This window comes from Panthera leo, chromosome B3 (assembly GCF_018350215.1).
Source record: "Panthera leo isolate Ple1 chromosome B3, P.leo_Ple1_pat1.1, whole genome shotgun sequence".
Taxonomy (NCBI): domain Eukaryota; kingdom Metazoa; phylum Chordata; class Mammalia; order Carnivora; family Felidae; genus Panthera; species Panthera leo.
The window spans coordinates 110,435,602-110,453,210 of NC_056684.1; the positions used below are offsets into that span (position 1 = coordinate 110,435,602).

Here is a 17,609-nt window from a genome sequence, read left to right on the forward strand (position 1 = left end):
TTGAAATGTGGCTAGTGCACCTGAGGAATTGAATTTTTAATTAAAAATGTTTAGTTAAGTAACCCTGAAATCTAAATTTCGCATGCAGCTAGTGCTACCATATTAGGTAGCAGAGGTCTAGAAAACGGTGGAGTGGGGGTGGCTCTGAATGGACGTGTCCTGTTGACTCTGTTGACTTCATCCCATGGGCGGGGGGCGGGGGGGTGGTCCTGGAGGAGGATCAGAGCGGGGCTCCCAGGGCTCAGGAAGATACTAGAGAGGGAAATGAGATTTGTTCTCAAAAGGAAACTGCCTTATGAGGCTGCTTATTCCTGGCCAGCCGAGCTCTCTGGATCTCTGAGGAGAGAGAAGCAGATGGCTGTGGGTCGAGGGAGGGTGGGTGGCCTGAGGGCACCCCCAGACAAGTCCTCCTGAGATCTTCGCAGGGACCTATTTCACGTAAGAGGCCTGCTTTGGTAGCTCAGGCCTGCTAGTACTGTGGGTCTTGGCAGAGAGAGAAGGCTCTGTTATTTTTTCTGCGGAGGCCATGTGAACGGGGCAGGCCATGTACATAGTTTCCATGGCATAATCTGACTATAAAGCCCTGTGTGTCTGTGGGGGAGGGATGAGGAGAGGCCCTCAGCCTGGCCTCAGTCAGGACTGGGCATGGGCCCAGGAGGCACATTCCCTCCCGATTCCTGCAGGGTCCTGAGCAATGAGGCAGGGAGGGCTGTGCCTGGCTGGCCTGAACCTTTGGAAGCTCATCTGGCCGCTGACTGGGGTGAGGGTGTTGGCTCTTCCAGACGCCTGGATGTGAGGTAGAGGAAAGATAATCTCCCGAGAACTGGGCCGTGTTGAGGCTCAGGAAGAACACAGGATGTAAATTCATGGGGAGGCAAAGCAGAGGCAGGCAAAGGAGAATCCTCCTCGCCTCCACTTGGCTACCAGCTCCCTCCTGCAAAACAGAAGCTCCCTGCAGGCTGGCCGGCCCCCAAACCGGGTAATTTGCCTACGGGGGTTCTGGGCAGGTTCACTAAGCACCTTTCGCTCCTGGAGAAGGGACACCTCTCAAGAGGCCGCCTTGCTAGCTGCAGAAAGCTGGGACTTCTCAGACAGGAGTCAGGGACGCAGAGCATGGAACAACATTTATTAAGCAACTGTTAGGTACTAGGCTTTGTGCTAAGCATTTTGCATTTTTAATTTCACTTGAGACCATATAGATTAATAATCCTCATAATAGCTAATCATTCTTGGGTGCCTATCAAAGTACCAGATTTCCATTTACTGAATGCTCACAAGCCCCCTGTCTAGGGGGTGAGGGGAGCTACTGTCTCACCTGTAATTTTTTTTGCTTTGCCTTGTGTCACTTAGCCAGGAAATGTGCCAGTCGGGATTTGAACATAGACTCTCTGACCCCACATCCCCTGCTCTTAACCGTTGATTTTCCCAACACACGTTCTGAATGTAGGTTTTGTGAGGCTCCCCCTGGGAGCCTTCAAAATGGTCCCTCAGCTCTGAATGATCCAGTTTGTCCCAGACCTCTTGCTTTCCTTGTCTGCCCTGGCTCCATGGGGTCTTGAAGCTTGGAGTCTCAAAGGCGCCCTGTCCCGGGAGAGTGGCCGTCCCTTTGCCTGCTCTGGGTTTGTTGTGACGTGAAGGGCGGCAGCCCCAGGCCATGGAGGTTGCCCGAGACAATCCCCCCTTTCTGAGGGTGCATCTCAGGCTGCAGCCGGTGCACACAATACCCTCTGTCTCCAGCAGGGCAGAAAGGCGCATTATTGCGGTTGGGTGACTGGGGCTCTGCTGGAGTGATGTCTGTGGTCTGCACGTCCCCCACCCTGTGCCTCCCCACTCCAGCGGGTCACCCGAGCCTGGGTGGGGAGAGGGTGAGGGGAGCTCAGGGCCTGAGAGTTCCTTCCTCTTGAGGCTCCTGCCTTGCCTCCATGTCAGATATGTCCCCTCCTCCTCCGTCGCCTCCTGTGGGCCCTTCCCCGGACCCACGTCTCACACTTCCGAGTCTTCGAGTGCTCAAAGTTAGATTTTTCTGGAAAGCACACGACACCGTGCCTGGTACAATAGGCTCTCCCCAAATATGACTTTCTCTACTGTTTTCCTTTTCTGGCTTCTCATGTTTGGACTTTCTGTGCAGGTTGGAGAAAATTTTGTCATCAGGAATTTTGACAGAGACCCTGAAAAACAAGTGTGTTCTTAATTGCAATAATAGCCCTGGCAGGTGCCAAGCACTGGGCCAAACCCGAACCTCATGACAGCTCTAGGAGGGCTGTGCTCCTGCCAGGCCCATGTTAAGTATAAGAAATGAAGGCTCAGAGGACTCGACTGTCTTTTTTTTTTTTAATGTTTACTTATTTTTGAGAGAGAGACAGAGCATGAGTGGGGGAGGGGCAGAGAGAGGGAGAGACGCAGAATCTGAAGCGGGTTCCAGGCTCTGAGCTGTCAGCGCAGAGCCTAAGGTGGGGCTCAAACTCATGAACCTCGAGATCCTGACCTGAGATGAAGTCAACTGCTTAACCAACTGAGCCACCCAGGTGCCCCTCAGTTGTCTTGACCAAAGGGGCAAAACTAGTAAATGCCACAGCTGGAAGTCAAACTCGTGTCTCAGGTTAAGTACACGTGCTTGGTCATCGTGTTCCAGTGACCGTCTTAGTTTCCCAGGCCTGCCGTAACAGAGCACCCAAAACTGGGTGGCCCAGAACAACAGACATTTATTGTCTCCTGCTTCTGGAGGCTAGGAGTCTGAGATCAAGATGTTGATAGGGTTGGTTCCTTTAGAGGGCTGTGAGGGAAAGTCTGTTCCATGCCTCTTGCCTAGTTTCTGGTAGTTTGCTGGCAATCTTTAGGGCTCCTTGGCTTGTAGATGCATCATCCTGTCTCTGCCAGATCTTCACGTGGTGTCCTCCTGTGCGCGTGTCGGTGTCTGTAACCAAATTTCCCCGTTGTTAGCATACCAGTTGTGTTGGATTACGTCTGCCAAGATCTTATTTCCAAATAAAGTCACATTGACAGGTACTGAGGGCTAGGACTTCAACATCTTTGGGAGGACAAAATTCAGCCCATAACAGTGCCCTTCCCTGGAGACCCAGGCTTTTTTAAGACCATCAAGAGGAGATGATGTTTCCCTCAGCTCCAGGGGCAAGAAAATCTCTTGTCAGGACCCCTTTCACTTGCTCACATAGTGTACACACACACACACACACACACACACACACACACACACACACACAGTGGCAGCAATGGTCAGGATAGAGGCTGGACTGCCACATCAACATCTGGACCCAATGCAGTCAGTCTGGCACATCTGGCCAAGCCGAGGCATGGAGGGTGCCAGGTGCTCCGGCGGGATGGGGAGGAAGCAGCCAGCAGTGCAATCACTCAGCCCTCAGGGCGCCGAAGTTTGCACACAGCCACACCAAACCTGTTCTTAGAACATCCCCCTTTCCCTCCAGTCCCTCCACCCTTCCCAGACTCATCCCCCTCTCCCCTCTCCTCCCCTCCCCGGCCTCATGCCCTCCCGGCAGTCTGACCAGGGTGGAGGCAGGGGGCCTGTCTGTCTCTGCAGCTCTAGCTTTGGGCGCGGGAGTGACAACTTACGGGGCATGGAGGGCAGAGGGAAGCAGCTTGCCAGCTGCGACTTGCATGGACTCTCTCAGCTGTACCTCCAGCTGCACCCAAGTTATCCCACCCGCTTAGTGACTGTCCCTGCTGGGTCTCACCCGGTTAGGTGGGCCCAGATGGAATGTTGGGGTAGGGATGTTGCTTCCTGGGTCCCTGGCTTGAGGAGTGCAGTGGAGACTTGCAGCCCCCCGGGGCGTGGTAGCTCCTGTAGCCATCTGGCCGGCTGCCGTGGGGCCTTCTCTCCCAGCCTCTCCCCTCAGCTCCACCCAGACTGGCCCAGCCCCTGCCCTGCCTTCCCCTCCCGCTCCCCACAGAGGCTCCCATTCAACGGTCCCCTCAGCTTTCTGCCCGCCTCAGTGACTGGTTTCCCCCCCATCACGCCTCCCGGGCCTCCGTACAATCACTCACACACATGTGACTTTACACGGTCGCACGTACACACATTCACATACAACCACACGCTCTTTACACACTCATAACTGTTCACACAGTCACACTCACACACGACCACACGCTTTCCACAGTCACTCACACACATGTTCACACATTCACACACACACACTTTACAAGTCACACACAGTCACGTGCTCACACACTCACACAAGGCTTGCACGCTCACGTATGTGCACACATTCACACATGCCCACATACACCCATAATAGTCTCTTACACACACACACACACACACACACACACACAGCCTCATACAAGCTCCCAGAACCTCCCTGTTTAGGACTCTGCTGTGCCTAAGCAGGGCCTTCCTTGAGTCGGCTCTTTAGTGGGCTTACAAATGGCCCCCCTGGGATAAAGCACCCATTGCTGGGAGAAGAAAAACTAGACAGGAAGCAGTTGGGCCCCGAGACGGAAGCACAGGGGCTCGAAGCCGGCCTGAATTTCCTGTTAAATCCCAGCTCCCCTATTTTATGTCTGTGGGAACTGAGGTTTGTGCTTTATTTCTCCAAGTCTCAACTGTCTCATTTGGAAAATGGGGATTATGTTATGTGTTTCACGGAGTTGTGCTAAAACTACAAAATGGATTTGAAAGATATAGCCTGACATACAAGAGGCATTTGTTATTATTTATTCAAAAATGTACTTGTAGGGGTGCCTGGGTGGCTCACTCGGTTAAGGGTTCAAGTCTTGGTTTCGGCTCAGGTCATGATCTCGCCGTTCATGGGTTCAAGCCCTGAGTCCAGCTCTGCACGGTGCGGAGCCTGCTTGGGATTCCCCCCCGGCCCTCTCTCTCTGGCCCTCCCCAACTTGTACTCTCTTTCTCTCTCTCAAATAAATAAATAACATAAATAATTTAAAAAATAAAAGTGTAATTGTATTTACATTTACAAATAAGTTACAGTTACGTGATTTAAAATTCAAAAGGCAGAGAAGGGTACGCAGTGATGTTTCCCTTCTACCGGGTCCCCAAACTGCACCCCCCCCCGCCTTCTTTCCCACAACCGATGTTACCAGGTTCTTATGTTTCTTTCCAGAAACATTTTTATATAATGAGTAACCATGCATGCACATATTATTTTTTCTTCCTTTCTTCCACAAACACTGTTCTGAGTCTTACTTCCCTCAGTTTTGACAATATATCTTGGAGAGTGTTTCATATCAGTACATAAAGGGCTTCCTCTCTGGTTTATGGCTGCATCAGATTCCACCATATGGAAGTACCACCACCTACTAACTACATCTCAATGGATGGGACATTTAGGTTGTTTCCAGCCTTTTGCTATTTCAAACAAAGCTGCAGTGAAAAATCTTGTATAGACATCATTTCCCACAGGTCTGAGGGATATCCATTAGTACTGTAAATACTGTTGGGGCACCTGGGTGGCTCGGTCGGTTGAGGGTCCGGCTTCAACTCCTGGCCTGTGAGTTCAAGCCCCACGTCAGGCTCTGTGCTGACAGCTCGGAGCCTGGAGCCTGTTTTGGATTCTGTGTCTCCCTCTCCCTCTCTCCCTCTCTCTCTCTCTCTCTGCCCTTCCCCAATTGTGCTCTGTCTCTGTCTCTCTGTCTCTCTCTCTCTCTCTCAAAAATAAATAAATAAATAAATAAATAAATAAATAAATAAATAAACATTAAAAAATTTTTTTTAATTTTTATTTTTGAGACAGAGAGAGACAGAGCATGAACAGGGGAGGGTCAGAGAGAGAGGGAGACACAGAATCTGAAACAGGCTCCAGGCTCCGAGCTGTCAGCACAGAGCCCGACACGGGGCTCGAACTCACGGACGGTGAGATCATGACCTGAGCCGAAGTCGGACGCTCAACCGACCAAGCCACCCAGGCGCCCCTAAATTTTTTTTTTTTAAAAGAATATTGTAAATACTGTCAAATGGACACCAAAAAGCCACTTTTCCTGGCAGGTGGGTCACTCCTTCTCTTAATAGGGAACCTTGGGCTGCAAGAAGTCTGATACACTATGCTACATGCACGCCATAAAGCAACCCAGAAGACCCTTGCACTGGCCAAAGAGGCAATCCTTTCCTTTTAATTCTTAACGTTTCAAATGGATTCAACCCACATGTAACGAGCTAACACTGCCCGGATGCACAAGGACAGTGAAAAATAAGTTCTAGATCTGCTGGGGAGAAGGGCATTTGCAAACCAAAGAGCATAGGGCTCATGCTCCATTCCGTCAGCACACGTTGGCTGGACACACACACAACCCGCTGCGTACTGTGCTGGGGATAAGACATGTGGAGACAAGACGGGGCAGGCCCTGCCCTCAGGGAGCTTGCAGCATATGGTGGAGTCAGACACGAAGCAAATCATTCTTGCGCCAGCTAGGACGGAAAAACGGGGAGTGGAGAGAGCGTTCCTCAGTTTAGGCCAACCCCAGAATTTTGAGACAGGCAGGGCCCCCCCCCCCTTGACTTCTTTTCCAACGCCCCTTCAGGTTTTCCCTGGAGCCACCCGGGAGCCTCAGCCTTCTTTCCCTGGTTATCTTTCTATCTGCCCCCTCCTTTCCCGTACTGGCTCGGGGCAGGTGGAGGCCCGGGCCTGGGTTGGGAGGTGGAACAGCTGGAGCCACGGTGGTACCTCAGGTTCCTCCACTGCTACCTGACACCAGCCTCCCAGGCCTGGGAGAGCTGCTTGGGTCACAGGTCAGAGTGGGAGCTATAACGTGAGGGGAGCTCAGCCGTCACCCACTCCAGTTTCTAGGGAGGGCGGGCTCAGGCCACAGCATCTGCTCGGGCCGCGCTTATCAGAGCCAACTCGGGCTCGCCCTTCCGGACACACAGGAAAGCGGCTATCTGATAAGACTGGATGGCACCTAGCTGTCAGCCACTTAGTGTGGCAGCCCTCCCAGAAATATTTGCATATTAGATGACACCACGTTGAGGGCTTTGCTTAATGCAAAGGAGCGAATTGCTAATTATAGAGGTCGTGCAGGCTGGCTGGTGGGAAGATTTTATTTGGGTGGATCACAGGGGACCTTCCCATTTTGGCAACAGTTTAGTTCCTTTAGCATGGTGGACTCCATGATCTCTGCCCTTATTTGATTGTTGTTTTAACTGTGAGGAATCCGCAAAAAATGACACATTTGCTCAAGTATGGGAACCCATCATGTTCCGCGCCCTCCTATGCACCAAACACCCAACCAGCTGTCCTCCGCGCCTTTTCGAAGGTCCTCTCCATTGTGACAGCGGACCCACGGGGTGCGTAATGTAGCGTTGCCACACTGAGATAACCATACCCACAGAGTCACAATTATGTAAGCGTGGTGGGTTAGTTTTCAACTTCTGGAATCAATCGACTGTGAAAGAGAAAGATGGAATTAAATGCTATCAACCGCAACAATATAAATGTAGAAATACAGCTGGCAGAAGTTGGGGGCCGAAGGGGACATCTCTGTGGAAAGCCAGGTGATGAATGCATTTCACTGAGCAAGGAGACCGCGGAACATGGACCCAACCAAAAACCAAGTGAGCTTTAAGCACGCTGTTTAAAGTTACAATGATAGGGGTGCCTGGGTGGCTCCATTGGTTGAGCGTCTGACCCTTGATTTCGGCTTAAAAACACGTGACTAAATTTACCATCTTAACTACTGTTAATGTACCGTCCAGCAGTGTTAACCATATTCACATTTGTGAATTGGTTAGATTTGTGCAAAAAATCCCTAGAGCTTTTTCGTCTTGCAGGACTAACTCTATAATTATCGAACAACTCCTTACTTCTCCCGCCCCACAGCCCCTGGCAACCACCATGCTACTTTCTGTATCTATGAATTTCACTTAACTTTAGATACCGCATGTAAATGGAAGCATGCAACATTTGTCTCATTTCACTTGGCATAATGTCTTCAAGGTCCATCCACATTGTATCATGTAACATGATTTCCTTCTTCTTTAGAGGTTGAATAATACTCCATTGTGTACATAGACCACATTTTCTTTTCTTTCTTTTTTTTTTTGTTTTTGTTTTTAGACCACATTTTCCTTATCCATTTTTCTATGGATGAACATTTGAGTTGTTTCCACCTCTGGGGTATTGCAAATAATGTTGCAATGAATATGCATGCAAGCTTAATTTATATTTTAAAAAAGGACACCCCAAATAGATGCGGAAACTATGGCCAGAAAAGGCCCAGAATTTGTTTCAAGTCCCTCCTGGGCCAGAGCAAGCCCAGGGCTTCCTGCCTTCACCCTCCTGACAGCTGGTCAAGGTCTGACTTCTGGGGATGGTCTGTAAGCTGGAGGAAGCGTGAAGCGGAGTCATGGAATAGCATGGAAAGTGCACAGAAAGGAGCCAACTTGGCATAAGCCTGGCATGTAGTCCACTTTGCCATCCATCCACCTCTGCTGGTGCTCCTGCAGCCCTGCCTGAATCTACCCAGTGCCCTGGCCTGGCTTCTGGTAGCTGGGCAAAGCTGTGATCTGAGTTCAGTGGGAAGACAAGTCTCCACCTGATTAACTGTCTGCCTTTCCCACCAGCTCATTTTCTCCTTTTGGTCTTGGGCCTGTGCCTTGCTGTTAATTTGCAGGGCTCATTTAGGTCTCTTCTGGGTTATCAGGACTCTTTCACCTAGTCCCTGACTGTCCTGCTAGCCCAGATCCCTTTCTAGGCTGGAGGCTGTGGGTGGGGCCATGTCACTCTGCTGGCTAGCTTGGATGGTTTCCTACTGTGTTAGGTGACAGATTGTTCTTGGATAGGAAATTATTTAAGTTCAGCTTTTCCTCTGATGATCTGCAAAGCATTCAGTCAACACATGTGGAACTGAAAACCCTTAGGGACCTGACCATTAATGGGGTCCTCAGGCATAGCATGAGATACTTTCCATAGTGGGGGAAGAGTCGTGGGATATGGGGTCTCCCATATCATGAGGGGAGGGCGTTCCCTATGGGTCTATTGCGAGGTGTGGAAGTTACTTCCTTCCTCACTGGATTGTGGCTTTGGAGCCACCTGGTAGCCTCAGATGACCTTTTAGGAGGTTCTTTTCAGAGGCAGTGGCTCTCAGGGGGAGAGGCTAGGTGACAGTTGCCAGAGTTCAGGCAACTGATGTCTGTGTCTAGGAAGGAGGCTGACACCAGGGGTCTTCCTCATTTCCCAATTCTGCGCCATCTGCCTTTCCTGACGTAGATCGTTCACTGGGATGTTCCATTCCAAGTTATCCTGCCTTTTTCCCTTCCAAGCCCTGGAGGTGCATGGAGGAAGGATGTTCTCTAAGACTTAGTATCTAGTCCATAGCCACTAGCCAGAGGTGGCCATAGAAATGTAAACTCATTTCAATTAAATAAAATCAAAAATTCAATTTCTCAGTTGCACTAGCCACACTGTAAGTGCTCAGTAGCCTTATGTGGCTCCCATAATGGGAATTGCAGATACAGAATACTTCCGTGAATACAGAAAGGTCTTTTGGACAGCACTGCCCTAGGTCTCCTCTTGCTTTCTTCCTCTATGATTCTGATCCGAAGTGACTGGTAGCTGCTGCTCCCTTATCCTGGGGCCTCCAGAGCATGCTGCCTACTGAGAATTCAAAAGCAGAGAATGAGCAGTGTAGAAATGCCTTCAATTCCCACCCAATATTGAGTCCAGGGCAGCCTTAGGCTCTGAGATTTAGCTCTTCCTGAGTATGACACCTACTGTGTCCTTGCTGTACAGTCCTACAGTCCTGAAGCTGCCACCCAAGCCCTTTAAGTGAGTTCTGACCTGCAGCAAGGATTGTTCTGCTCATCATCAAATCCATTTCTTGAATTTTCCATGGTATAAAGGCATACCAGCGTAACCCAGTCTTCTGAGCTAGACCCCGCTCCTGAAACACCTACATCCCTTTGGATGTTTATCCAGTTACTAATCCTGCTGCAGTGTCCTGTGATAGATACCTGTTGTCCCTACACAAGCCTTCCTAGCAATTAACCATTTGTTTTCCTATGAAAAGAGTCTAGCTATTAGGGATGGGAAGAAGTGGGGACATGTCTCTACCTGTGAAGTCCATAACAGGGAACGGGGTTTTCCAGAACAATGTAGCACAGCCTTGCCTTCTCCCCCATACTGTCCTTTCAGCCTTTTGGGGGCACCCCAAACAGCACAGGTATTCCCCACAGGACAGCCAACTTTGGGACTCTGTCAGTGAACCTCTTTTACCTTGTTTGTCAGGGATCCAGACAAGGGGGTATGAAGAGGGAATAGGAGGGAAACTTCTACTCTTTCCACTGGGGTTGATAACCTCAGAGAATGTGAATCTCAGGCCCTGGACAGCCATTTCCCTGCCTTGCCATGAGAGCCAGCCTATAAAGTGGTTCTTAGTAGAGTAGAAAAAAGGAGAGAAAACAGAGCCGTAAAATAATATCAGAGCCCCTAGAGGCAGCTGTGCCCTGACCATCTTGCAAGCTAACGTACTTCCATCCCTGGATTTTCTAGTTCTAAGAGACAAAGCCCCTTCTACTTAAGTTAGTGTTGAGTCTCTGTCACTTGCAACCAAAAGAATTCTTACTACTACAGAGTCATTAGGTCTGAATATCTGGGAGGAAGAAGTCTCTGCCTGATGATGAAGTTCAGGTCTTGGCCAAGACACCTGAAAAGAATGACCAGACTGCAATACCAGTGCACCCGAGATGGCTCACCCGAGATGTGCCAGCGTCACACACAGACCAATCCTGACCATAGGTTCGCCTTCCCAGCACTGTCTTCTGCTCCTCATATTTCCTCTCCTTTTCAGCCCCCCGAAATCCTCTCTGTCTCTCAAGACTCTAGTTAGAGGCCTCCTCCTCCAAGAAGTCTTTCCTCATTACTCTAGCCTCTAGCATGCATAAGTTCTCTGCTCTCTGGCTTTTAGTGCCGTGTAGAATTACCAAAAAAATAGCGAACTTATACCGTGTCTGCTTCCATTGTCTACAATGGCATTTTAAAGATCTTACTGTTAAACGTCTGCAGTTTATCCCCTCTCCCACCTGGTTGAGGTCAGAGATGGGGTCTGATGCTTTTATGTCCTTGACAGGAGCCAACATAATGCCTGGCACATTAACAGAACCGCCATGAATGTGGATTAGAAACTTGTGGGAACAAGTGTGGGAGCTATAGGAGTCAGGTCTGTGTGCAGCTCTTCTCAGTGGGAAATAAACATCCACTCGTGTGCCGGGGGGTCGGGGGTGCACCCCCCTAGTAAGTTCTGCGGTCTCCTCACATCAGGGAGGGAGGATGGAGGGAAAGGAGGAGGAAGTGAGAATGTAGATCTTTGCTTAATGGCTGAGACCTCCCAGGGAAGGGTCCCTAGGACATATGGGTTAGTGGAGACTAGAAGTGACTCTGTGCCTCAGACTTCTCTCAGCTTCTCTCTCCCGGGGGAGGAGAGCAGACCCAGAGGGTGGGTGCAGGTGAGGAAGGGCACAGGGGGAATTGAGTCCTCTCTGGAAATGCTTTCAGAATTGGCTCAGGGGCCACATGGAAGAAACTGGTGTCCTCACCCCACTGTCATTCCTCATTCTGTCATAGCTCCATTTTAATGCAGCTAGAGATTACATTTTTCCACCAGACTTGAGTTTGAATGGCATTTGGCTATTTCCCAAACATCCTACCCCAACATTTGAGGCCCAGTATTTGCCAATACTGAAGCCATTAAAGTAATTTAAAGGCTTTTTGAGTGATGAGACGATCTTCAACATAAGCACATATCCTTATTCTTTAAAAGCCAACACTATTTGAATATGTCTCTTCTGGGTCATTTGTAAAAAGGGAGAGAATCTCTTTCCTCTGTTCAGCTGTGGTAATAGTCCCATCTAAGAACACAGAAGATACCACACAGTTAGGCCCTCGACTATTCTCTAATTGTTTTCTGGCTCTTCTCTTTAAAAAAGATTTTTTAAAAATGTTTGTTTATTTTTGAGAGACAGAGACAGAGACAGAGCATGAGTAGGGGAGGGGCAGAGAGAGAGAGAGAGACACAGAATCTGAAGCAGACTCTAGGCTCTGAGCTGTCGGCACAGAGCCTGACATGGGGCTCAAACTCACCAGCCATGAGATCATGACCTGAGTTGAAGTGAGATGCTTACCCAACTGAGCCACCCAGGTGGCCCTGAGAACCAGGAGTGCTGTGGTCAGGAGAAGATCAGTGTCCCAACTCACACATTCAGGCAGAGAGCAAATTCAACCTTTCTTCATTTCTGTGTTCTGTGCAAGCCCTCAATGAATTGAAGGATGCCCACCTAATCCACAATCCACTTTACTCAGTTGACCCATTCAAATGCTACTCTCTTCTGGAAACACTCTCATCATAGACACACCCAGAAATAATGTTTAACCAGATGTCTGGGCATCATATGATCCAGTCAAGTTGACCTATAACCTTAACTATCACACACCCTAACACTTATTAAACATATCCCGGGCAGGTGCTAAGTTCTTTACTGGTTTTATTTCATTCTTAGAGATATATATGAAAATTGCATAAAGAAAAAATACTTATGTTAGGTGACTTCTAGGGTCCCTTTCTTTTTCTTTTTTAAAATTTTATTTTAGAGAGAGATTGAGAGAGAGAGTGCATGAGTGGAGGAAAGGGGGAGAGGGGCAGAGGAAGAAAGAGAGAGAATCCCAAGCAGGCTCCATGTTGAGCATGGAAGCTGACATGGGACTTGATCCCATAACCCTGGGATCATGACCTGAGCTGAAATCAAGAGTCAGAGGCTCAACCGACTGAGTCACGCAGGCCCATAGGGTCTCTTCCAGTTGTAAGATTCTTTGACTTGAAATGGCATTAGGGAAAGTAGGATGCTGAGGTGGGGCTTGGGAACCTAACACTTAGAAGCAAAAATACAAATAACATTATAAACTACCTCTTTCTGTGGACTAGGAACCATGTGTTCCTTACAAATGTTTTCTCACTTATTCCTGGAAAACACCCTATGAGATACGTATTACTACTCACCCCATTTTCAGATGAGGAAACTGAGACAATGAGAGATTAAATGGCTTGACCAAACAGCAGTATTCAGGTATGTTGACTCCAAAACATGTGCTCTTAACCACCATGCTTCCAGAGAGACTGCAAAACCCTCCTTATCTGGTCTGGATGCCCGAGAATGTGCCTTTCCATGAGGTCACAGGGATGTAGGTGAGCTGGGGGAGGGAGCCGGCAGGAGTGTTGTCATAGGAACAGCAAATTCCACTGTGAGGACTGGTAGCATGCAGGCAGCTGGGCTGAGGAAGGTTCTGGAAATAATTCTGCAGGAGTCTCTGAGCCCAGGAGGAAGCCGACTCTCTACTCCCTCCAGCAGGACTTGGTAAACCGCAGCTTTGCTTCCTGTCTCTCCAGGGGCAGGCAGGACAGGGTGTTCTCTGAGTTCTATTCCTGGGGGATAGGCGGCAGAGCCATGATTAGGACTACAGAGTCTGTGCTTGCCAGGTCCTGCCTTACCTTTCAGAGCCAGCTAGCTTGAGAGGTCACCAGTATTTAGAGACTTTTGCTCCCCCCCCACCCCCATCATCTTATGACCTTGAACACATTCCTCCTTTTCTCCCAATCACTCGATATACCAGCCCCTGGAACAGGTCTGTAACTTACTTGTGAGCCTAGCAGGCTTTCCAGTCAGTTGCGAGGCAATTCACAGCAGTTTGGTTCAGAAGAGCAGGGAGGGGACGTTTCTTTCTTTGGGTTTAATTTACTCAAGTTGCTCCCATCTGTTGGAGTCTGATTGCTCCTTGGGAGCCAGGTAAGGTATTTTGGTTGTACAAGTTTCAGCTCCAGAGGGGCCTGGGAACATGTCCTGGGTCTGCTGCTAAGAGCTACATAACCTGGGGCATGTGACTTGACCTGACGCTTGATGTTCTCACCTGTAAAATGGGAGAGAACTATTGCCTCAAAGGATGGTTGGGAGGAAGGAATGAGAATACTCACGGAGCACTTGGCACTGCTCCTGGCACAATACTAACCCCCTAATCTTCCTAGCAGGCTGAGGACAACCACAGGCCTCAGATAAGTGTATTTGGATTATGGAGTCAGGGGGTAGGAAGCCAGATTTTTCTCCCTAGTCAATCAAGCTTGGAGGTGAAGAGGAAAGAGAGCTAGTCGCTGAATGATCCAGTTTGGGATTCCTTAGGATGACAGAATCCAAGGTTTTCGGGACCGGAAGAAGCCCTGACAACCCTCTCGGGCTGAGAAGAGTGCAGTCATGTAGCAGGAGGGTGAAGAGGACAGTGAGCCAGGGTGGTCTCCACAAAGCACCGCCTGTGAAGGTAGGCGAGGTTTCCATGGGGGGGTGGGGGGGGGGGCTGGCAGCCACGAATAAGATAGGACTGTGTGGGCTCTGTGAGCCTGGTCACTGTTCGTGCGGAGGAACGATTATTCCTTCCACCCCTGGATCAGTTCCTCATTTCTCCTGGGGGAGATGCTGGTGACTTAGAAAAATAGAGGGGACTGGGTCCCAGTTGCCCTAATCTGGTTATAACCAACCCATGCTTCCTGCAGGGGCTGGCACAGAAGCCAAAGAAAGAGTATGCTGACCTGGGCCCCACTGGTTTCTTGGAACAACTGCTCTGTACTCTTTGGGCAAGATGGAGAAGCCAGGGCTGAGTCTACCGACAGGTCCCTGTCTAGAAGGAAAACATCAACAACCAAAATTACAGTTAGGAAGAACTGCTTCCATCTGCAAGTAACTGGGCAATTACCTCCTAATTAAGCTCTCATTAATTTGTTTTCCGAGCATTACAGTATCGTACTTAGTAGGTGCACCCCGCCCCACTTGTCACCGAGGTGTTGAGGATGAAGCATTTCACATGAATCAAGGTGGAACTCTTTCATCTGATTACATGTCATAGCCTGATTTGTTCCAACATCGTGAGGTCTTAAGAGTCATACCTTTTTATCTTTGGAGCATTGGCTTTGCAGGGTTTCTTCTATTTCAAGTCCTGGGTTTGGGGAAGGAGGGGAGGAAGAGGAAGGGCCAGGAGGGGAAAAGACAAAAGGTAGAATTCAGATCACTTTTCCCACATGTGGTCTATACATCTGAGTCACTTGCTATTGAAATGCAGATTCCTAGGGGTGGCTTCAGTCCTGCGTCAGAAAGTTCCCAGATGATTCTTACGAATGCCCAGGTCTGAAAATCTCAGCTAGAAGCAGACAGTCCTATGGTATATTAACACAGATAAAGAAGTACACAGACAACTCACAACACCATTTCAGCTAATAGTTTCTGAACGCACCCCAGAAAATCTTTCACTTTAGCATTAAGCTGGGGAAAGCTTGACTGTTCCATGTTTATACCTCATCCATCTTACAGGTGATGGTGCAAATGGAAAAACATCTGGCACAAAGGCGGAAAATCCAAGAAGGGACAGTGTGTAAATCAACCCCTAGACCCTTAAAGGCTGATATCTTAGTGCCAGCTCTCTGGTCTCAGGTGTCGTAAATGCTGACTTACAGCTCCTTTATCTGCCGATAACGAAGGTGAACATAAGTGGATCTCCAGAAATGGTTCGCAAGCAGCTCCCAGGTTCTTGAAAAACCACAAGTGATTGGCAAATGTTTCTGTTGCAGACACAAACTCAAACAAACAGCTCATTTCCTTCAAGAGCTCTTCACAGCAGTGGCTGGGAGCCTGAAGGTAGGGGCGGGGGGGGGGGCGGGGGGGAAGGAAGTCTTCCTCTCCCTTCCCCCACACCTTCTTCCCCTTTCTGATGTCAGATTTTTTTCTGACAATACGGGGTTTAGACTTGGGGAAAGAAGCAATTAATAAAGAACTTCAGGACAGGGATTTCAGTTCTCCCCCCTACTCAACCCCCAGGCCTTTGCCCTCTCAGAGTGAGTTACAGACCTTCCATTTTATTCATTTCAGGAAGCCTGGGGGCCACAAGGCTCTGAATCACTGTCTTGTAAGGGCATCGTGTTACATTGAATTTCATTCAGTGTTCTCCGAGAAAATACAGAGCTGGGTCCTGCCTACCAAAGATTCTTGCAATCTGATAGAATTCTATCTGATAGATTCTGATTACAGGCAGTCTGGTAATTCTGGAATAGGTGGTAGGAGTTCACACTTTTTAAAATAAAAATAACAGTTTTGTTGAGATATATTGCACATACCCCACAGTTCACCCACTTAAAGTATACAATTTAATGTCTTTTTTTTTGGTCTAATCACTATTTTTAGTGTCTATAGCACTCCTAAAAGAAACGCCGAACCCGTTAGCAACTATTCCCCATCTTTTTCCAACTTCCCTCCACCCCTACTCCAGCTCTAAGGCAGCCACGAATCTACTTTCTGTCTGTATAGATTTGCTTATTTTGGACAGTTCATATAAATGGAATTGTACGTATATGGGTTTTGGTGGCTGGCTTCTTTCACTTAGCGTAATGATTTCAAAGTTCATTCATGTTGTAGCACCAACCACTACCTCATTCCTTTTTATGACTGAATAATATTCCATTGTACAGATACACATTTTATCCATTCATCATCAACTGATGGACATTTGGGTTGTGCCTACCTTCTGGCTATTGCGTAGTGCTTCTATAAACATTCGTGTGCAAGGTTTTGTATGGACACACTTGGGTACATACAGTAAAACCTTGGATTGCAAGTAACTTGTTCTGCCAGTGTGCTGCAAGATGAACAAACATTTCTAATAAATTTTAACTTGATAAACAAGCCATGTCTTGCAATATGAGTAGTACGTGACGCCCAACGTCACATGATCACAACTGAGCCAATGGTTCTTGAAATTCGCTTTGATATACAAGTGCTTTTGATTACAAGCAGGTTTCTGGAACAAATTATGGTCGCAAACCAAGGTTTTACTTGTATATACCTAGGAGTGGAATTGCTGAGTCATGGGTTCACTGTTTGATCTTTTATGTATGAGAGTTCTAATTTTTCCATATCCTCATTAATCCTAATTATTATATGTGTTTTTGATTTTAGCCATTCTAATGGGTATATAGTGAAATTTCATTTAAAAAAGTTTCTTTGAAAGATTTTATTTTTTTATGTGATCTCTGTACCCAACTCGGGGTTCAAACTCATGACCCCAATATCAAGAGTTGCACGCTCCACTGGCTGAGCCAGCCAGGTGCCCCTTAAAATTTTTTTAATGTTTATTTTTTTAAGCAAGGTCTACACCCAATGTGGGGCTTGGACTCACTACCTGAGAGATCAAGAGTTGGCTCACGGACTGAGCTACCCAGGCACCCCTCATTGTTTTTTTGATTCCATTTCCATGGTGGTTAATGTTGTTGAGTAGCTTTTCATGCACTTATTGGCCATTTCTATATCTTTTTTGGAGAAATGTCGATTTGATTTTTTGCCCATTTTTATTTTACTTAAATGAGAGAGAGAGAGAGCATGCATGTGCACTCGAGCAGGGAAGGGGCAGAGAGAGAGGGGGAGAGAGAGAGAGAGCAAATCCCAAATAGGCTCTGCACTGTCAGTGCAGAGACCAACTAAGGGCTCAATCTCACACATGAGATCATGACATGAGCCGAAATCAACAGATGCTTAACCAACTGAGCCACCCAAGTGCCCCTTGCTCATTTTTAAATTGGGTTTTGTTTTTTTTTTATTGAGT

The 17,609-nt window shown here is 48.2% G+C and overlaps 1 long non-coding RNA gene across 5 annotated transcripts; it reads right to left on the bottom strand.

Annotated features, from left to right (window-relative positions):
- Positions 1-2,479: 2,479 nt before the first annotated feature.
- LOC122222823 lies at positions 2,480-15,619 on the bottom strand. Of its 5 annotated transcripts, none has more exons than XR_006203890.1 (5): positions 15,470-15,619; positions 14,908-14,957; positions 13,615-14,642; positions 12,979-13,401; positions 2,480-2,914 (listed from the first exon to the last, which is right to left on the bottom strand). It is a non-coding gene; the product is annotated as an uncharacterized LOC122222823 (long non-coding RNA). The 5 variants fall into 5 exon arrangements; XR_006203892.1 differs by having other exon boundaries at positions 13,615-13,883; positions 14,554-14,957; XR_006203889.1 differs by having other exon boundaries at positions 13,615-14,957.
- Between the last annotated feature and the right edge of the window lie 1,990 nt (positions 15,620-17,609).